This window comes from Gekko japonicus, unplaced genomic scaffold, assembly GCF_001447785.1.
Source record: "Gekko japonicus isolate JY-2015 unplaced genomic scaffold, Gekko_japonicus_V1.1 scaffold3645, whole genome shotgun sequence".
Lineage (NCBI taxonomy): Eukaryota > Metazoa > Chordata > Lepidosauria > Squamata > Gekkonidae > Gekko > Gekko japonicus.
This window is the reverse complement of record NW_015174360.1, coordinates 40,617-46,598: the sequence shown is the minus strand read 5'-3', so window position 1 is coordinate 46,598 and position 5,982 is coordinate 40,617. Positions and strand designations below refer to the sequence as shown.

Genomic DNA, 5,982 nt, shown 5'->3' with positions numbered 1-5,982 from the left:
CAGAGAAAGAAGTCCTTTTCTCCTTTCCTCACAATACAAGAACTCGTGGGCACTCCATGAAATTGCTGAGCAGTCGGGTTAGAACAAATAAAAGGAAGTCCTTCTTCACCCAAAGAGTGATTAACACATGGAATTCACTGCCACAGGAGGTGGTGGCGGCTACAAGCATGGACGGCTTCAAGAGGGAATTGGATAAACATCTGGAGCAGAGGTCCATCAGGGGCTATTAGCCAGAAGGTATAGAGAGGAACTGGGTCAAGGGATGCTCTGTATTCTTGGTGCTTGGGGGGGGGGCAACAGTGTGAGGGCTTCTGGTGTCCTGGCCCCACTGCTGGACCTCCTGATCCACCTGGTATTTTTGGCCACTGTGCGGACAGAGTGCTGGACTAGATGGGCCACTGGCCTGATCCTACATTGGTTTCTCTGATGTTCTTATGAAAGCACTTCGCTATTCTTTTTGCAGAAGTGCGCATGCACAGGAAAGCTTCTACCTTGAATAAAACTCTGTTGGTCTTAAAGGTGCCACGGAACTAGTCAAACTATGTCCTGCAGCTGCTTCAGACCAACCTGGCCCTTCCCACCTGAATCTATCTTTATTTCCCACAAGAGCTGCTCCACCCTCTTCCTTTTGCCCCAATGGTACGTGTCAATTTCACACAAGCTGCTGGCTGCCGCATTTTTTTTGAGGATTGAATAAAAGGTAAAGGTTCCCTTGCTCGAAAGCTAGTCTAGTCCGACTCTAGGGTTGCGGTGCTCATCTTTGTTTCAAAGCCGAAGAGCCAGCGCTGTCCGAAGACGTTTCCGTGGTCATGTGGCCGGCACGACTAAACACCAAGGCGCACAGAAGGCTTTTACCTTCCCACCGAAGTGGTACTTGCAATTTCTTGCTTTCAACTGCTAGGTTGGCAGGAGCTGAAACTAGAGACGGGAGCCGTCATGCGGCAACTCAGGTCTCGAACTGCTGAACTACTGACCTTCCACAGCCTGCAGTTCAGCGTCTTAACCATTTGAGCCACGCGGAAAATCGGGAGAAGCTGCCGACCACAGCAGTTTGTGTGAAACTGACACCTACCATGGGGCAAAAGGAACGAGCGAGCGTGGGAAATCGGTCTTTTAGTAAGAAGTTCTCTTTGCGGCGTCACCGTCCTTTGGCATTCCGTCGCTCCCTATTGGCTGGATCAAAGCCCTCCCTTCACCGGATTGGTCCCGACGCGCTGAAATGTGGCGAGCCAGCCTGGGTCTCGCCACGCCCGTTCTTGTTACTCCAGACTCGATTGTGCCCGTGGCGTGGCTCCGGGATCCAGATAGTTACTCCGCGAGGTAAGTGGAAGTTCGCTCGCGAATGAGCGTGTTGCTAAATTAAGCACGCTTTCGAACAAAGTTATCGGGGCTGGGCTGGGCGAGGAACGTTGCTTTGCTTCCATTTTGAGGGTGGACGGGAGGAGGGGTTGGTTTGGGTAGGGAGCTCAATTGGGGCGTTGTGGTCCCGGGTGAGAGGGAGGGAGTAAAAAAGGCGTGGCTGAAATGTGCTTTTTTAGAATTGTAACCTCATCCTTATTCGTTTCTTTTCTTTTCTTTTTCTTTCCTTCCTTCCCCCCCAATACATTCCAGCACGCGCGTGTCTTTCTCCGCCCCGCCTGTAAACAGAGTTTTAGGAAGTGTTTAAAAAGCAACTCAACATTTATTTCAATCCTAAACACTATCGAAGTGCTAGTTGGTTTGCTTTCAGGCGGGGGTTTTGAGTCTACTTTTACAGGCTTGTCGCAAGCCGCAAGCCGCGTTGAAACTTCCTGGCACGCCGTTGAGTTTCTTTAGCTTTCTTTGGCACACTTGAATACCTGTGAGTTCTAATGGGTTAACTGCAATGCCCCCTCTAAGCTGTGGAGTCTTGGGAGCAAAAAGAATTCTACCTTGTGAGCTGCTGGCCTTAAAGTTGTGAGCCAGTGATTTGGCTACTGCATAAATTAGCTTGCTCCGGAGCCCTCCTTCCTGAACTAAGACAAAAATGTGTGAGCTGGAGGCTAAAAAACTGTGAGCTAGCTCACACTACCTCAGCTTAGAGGGAACACTGGTTAACTGTACTCGGCAAACCAGAGTAATTTATAAGTGAACTTAGTTTTGGGAAAAGAACGAAGTTGGAGTCCCATTTTATCCGGCTGTCCCTGCAAGCAGGATCAGGGTGGATACAAGCTGTTCTGTGCATGCACAGTCCAAATATTTAGCCAGGGGGTGAACTGTTAATTAGCATACAGCATAATAGAGCTGTTTAACAGATTCAAGGACCCAACAGGAATAACAAGCTTAGTTTCTATGGTTACCATTTGTTTGAGTTTAATTCTGGGGGGAAACATCGTGAAGGAAGCAGAAGAGAAGAGATTGGATTTATACCCCGCCCTTCACTACCCAAAGGTGTCTCAGAGCGGCTTACAATCCCTTTCCCTTCCCCTCCCCACAACAGACACCCTGTGAGGCATGTGGGGCTGAGAGAGCTCTGACAGAAACGGCTCTTTCTCAAGAACAGCTGTGCCAGAACGATGGCTTGCCCAAGGTCATCCAGCAGGTGCAAGTGGAGGAGTGACAAACTCTCTCCCGCTCTGCTGTGCAGCTTTCTGGTGATGGTAGACTAGTCTGTGGTTCTCAATCTAGCCTGCCTTACAGCGTGACTATGAGGCTGAGAAAAAAGAAAAGGGAGGGGGCGTGTATGCTGTCTGGAATGCATTAGAGGCGAGAAAGGGGGCTAAATTACTTACGTAAGTGCCTGCATAGACCATGCTGGGGCTCTGGGTTGGTGGAAGAAAATGAATTGAATTGTCTCAAGGCCACAGTCCTATCCAGTGTTCCCTGTAAGCTGAGTTAGTGTGAGCTAGCTCACGTTTTTTTAGCCTCCGGCTCACACATTTTTGTCTTTGCTCAGGAAGGATGGCTCCAGAGCAAACTGATTTATGCAGCAGCCAAATCACTTGCTCACAACTTTAATGCCAGCAGCTCACAAAGTAGAATTTTTGCTCACAAGACTCCACAACTTAGAGGGAACATTGGGTCTATACTTCTATCTAGCTGCATGTGGCTTTGGGCTGGTTGTGAGTTATGGGACTTCAGTAGATGTCTGGCACTGCTCTGCCACTGGTTCACACAGCCCCAGATTCAGGTCTCTGTCTGCAAGGGGCTTGCAGTCCGAATTTGGGCAGGTGAAGTAAAGGGGGGGGGGTGAAGAAGAGATTGGATTTATACCCCGCCCTTCACAACCTGAAGGAGTCTCAGAGCGGCTTGCAATACCTTTCCCTTCCCCTCCCCACAACAGACGCCCTGTCTGGGGTAGGTGGGGCTTGAGAGAGCTCTTTCGAGAACCGCTCGTGAGAGAACAGCTCTGAGAGAACTTGTGACTGACCCAAGGTCACCCCAGCAGCTGCACGAGGAGGAGTGGAGACTCAAACCCAGGCCTCCCAGATTAGAGTCTGCGCTACTAACCACTACACACAACTGGCTGTCTGGAGAAAGTAGCTGCTTGTATAGATGCTTTGATTTGGCTTCAGAATAAGAACTTTTGAGTCATTCTTGCTAACTTCCGGAACACAGTTTTGTTCTGTTTTCTTTGTTTGGGTCAGATGTGATTAATGGGGTGGTGGAGTGCAGAGTGTTCTGTTCTGTTCCCAGGGCCGAGACATGCAATCTCTTCCCTTTTCAGCTGCAAGGGTAAAGTGGGGGTCTTGAGGTTTCCAGCTCCTGGTTGGAAAATTCCTGGACATTGTGGATGACACTATGTGGTTCAGGGCAGAGAGAGACTGGGTGTGGTTTGGGGAAGGAAAAGATCTCAGTGGGGTATGCTACCATAAAGTCTATCCTCCAAAGCAACCGTGTTCTCTAGGGGAACTGATCTCTGTTGGCTGGAGAGCAGGTGGAATTCCAGGGGACCCCAGGTGGTCTACTTGGGAGCGCCGTGGTCTACTTCTGGGGGAGGGCATGTCTTTACTATCAGAAGTATGGGGTAACAAGTCCTGTTATGTCCTGTTCCTCCTCTTTTCCAGTCTTTCCTCCAGGAGGACTGGAAACCTGTGCTGTCATTGATTTTTAAAAAAGAGCAACTCCACTTTGCTAAACCTGACCTAAGACTTGCATGGTCTTTTCCTCCCTATTGAAGGTGTTGTGGCCAGGGGTCATTTCCCGCAAGAGCGCACAGGAGCGGAGCTCCAGCAGTAAGGAGCCCAGGGGGCGGGCACATGCAACAAGCCCTGCCCCCTGCTCCCAGCAGCCCTCAGTTGGGCCTTGAGTAGCTAGAAGCAGCCAGGTAAGTTGCAGAGCCCCCCCTGGCCCACCTTCAGGTACAAGCTCTCCCTCCTCTGTGAGGAGAGATCTGCACATCCCCTCCCCATAGCTAGCAATCCACGTTAGTTCAGTGGCAGCGTTAAGACCAAGTTTTATTCAGGCACAAGCTCTCCCTCCTCTGCGAGGACAGATCTGCACGTTTCCCCCCTCCTAGCTAGCAATCCAAAACAGTCCAGTGGAGCCTAAGCGGTGGGTGTTGCCTTCTGACACACTTCGGTGATGTCAGGGGGTGTGGTGTATGCAAATGAGTTATGCTAATGAGCTCCTGCACCTCTTTTTCTACGAAATGACCCCTGGTTGTGCCCGATGGGTAATCCTGCCACTTGCTGAAGCTCTTGCTGAGTCACGTCCTCGGTTGTACGGTGTTTACTCACGACTTTCCCCGGTTGCAAAACTTGGAGGGATTCTTGTGGAAAGCGCATGATGCATGACGAACTCATGCGGGGAACCAGCTGTGGTGACTAACTCTGTGTCCCTGTGTCCCCCAAGGTTGGCCTTCTACTGAATGAGGTTGAAAGGACTCAGCTGTTTCTAAATGAGTAAGCTCAGGTTGAGTCTCTGGGCATCCGGCCCACTAGGGCAGAGTTGAGACACTGAACAAACACACACAGCGTGATTCCCTGTCCCACAGAGGGGCCCCTTCGGCCTCCAAGGTTCCCGTTTTTACCTGCCTGTTTCCTCCTACTACTGGCACCAAAGGCTACCTAAAACGGTGATGAGAGTTACAGTTTTAAAATGGAGCGGGCATGCTTCTAGTCCTCATGGGAACAGCTGTGTTCTGAAAGTTGTACAAGTCAAAAGCAAAGACCGCCAGCACAATCTATATATAAAGTCTAAATAATTGTTACAGTCTATATATCTAATATATCTATCTAATATATCTATCTAATAGGAGCTGCGGTGGCTCAAGTGGTTAAGACGCTGAACTGCAGGCTGTGGAAGGTCGGTAGTTCAGCAGTTCGAGACCCGGGTTGCCGCATGACGGAGTGAGCTCCCATCTCTAGTTCCAGCTCCTGCCAACCTAGCAGGTCGAAAGCAAGAAATTGCAAGTAGATAAATAGGTACCACTTCGGTGGGAAGGTAACAGCGTTCCGTGCGCCTTGGTGTTTAGTCATGCCGGCCACATGACCACAGAAACGTCTTCGGACAGCGCTGGCTCTTCGGCTTTGAAACGGAGATGAGCACCGCAACCCTAGAGTCGGACTCAACTGGCTTTCGAGCAAGGGAACCTTTACCTTTACCTTTAGATCAAATCAAGCCTGGACGTTCCTTAGAATCTTACATGACTAAACTGAAGCTATTGTCCTGTGGTCACATTATGGGAAGACTAGACTCCCTGGAAAAGACAATAACACTAAGAAAAGCTGAATGCACCGGGAAAAGAGGAAGACTCAATGTGAGATGGATTGACTTGATAAAGGAAGCCACAAGGGCCTTCAGTTTGCAAGACCTGAGCAAGGCTGTTTTGGAGGCCACTAACTCGTAGGAAGCAACCTGACGACGCTTCTTTTGAGGTTTTCAAACAGAGGCTCGATGGCCATCGGACAGCAGTGCGGATTCTGTGAACTTCGGCAGATCATGAGAGGGAGGGCAGGAAGGGCTGCCTCAGTGCGTAGTTCTCGTGGCCCTTTCTTACACAGAGGGCTATTTTTGGGCAGG

At 50.1% G+C, this 5,982-nt stretch overlaps 1 protein-coding gene across 2 annotated transcripts in view; it reads left to right on the top strand.

The window, feature by feature from the left end:
* Positions 1-1,248: 1,248 nt before the first annotated feature.
* The window catches only part of LOC107121421 (perilipin-3-like), a 39,716-nt gene continuing 34,982 nt past the window's right edge, over positions 1,249-5,982 (top strand). For both annotated transcript variants that reach the window (XM_015424334.1, XM_015424333.1), the window contains exon 1: positions 1,249-1,320. The gene's annotated coding sequence lies outside the window, so the exon portion shown is untranslated. The remainder of the gene's footprint in view (positions 1,321-5,982) is intronic.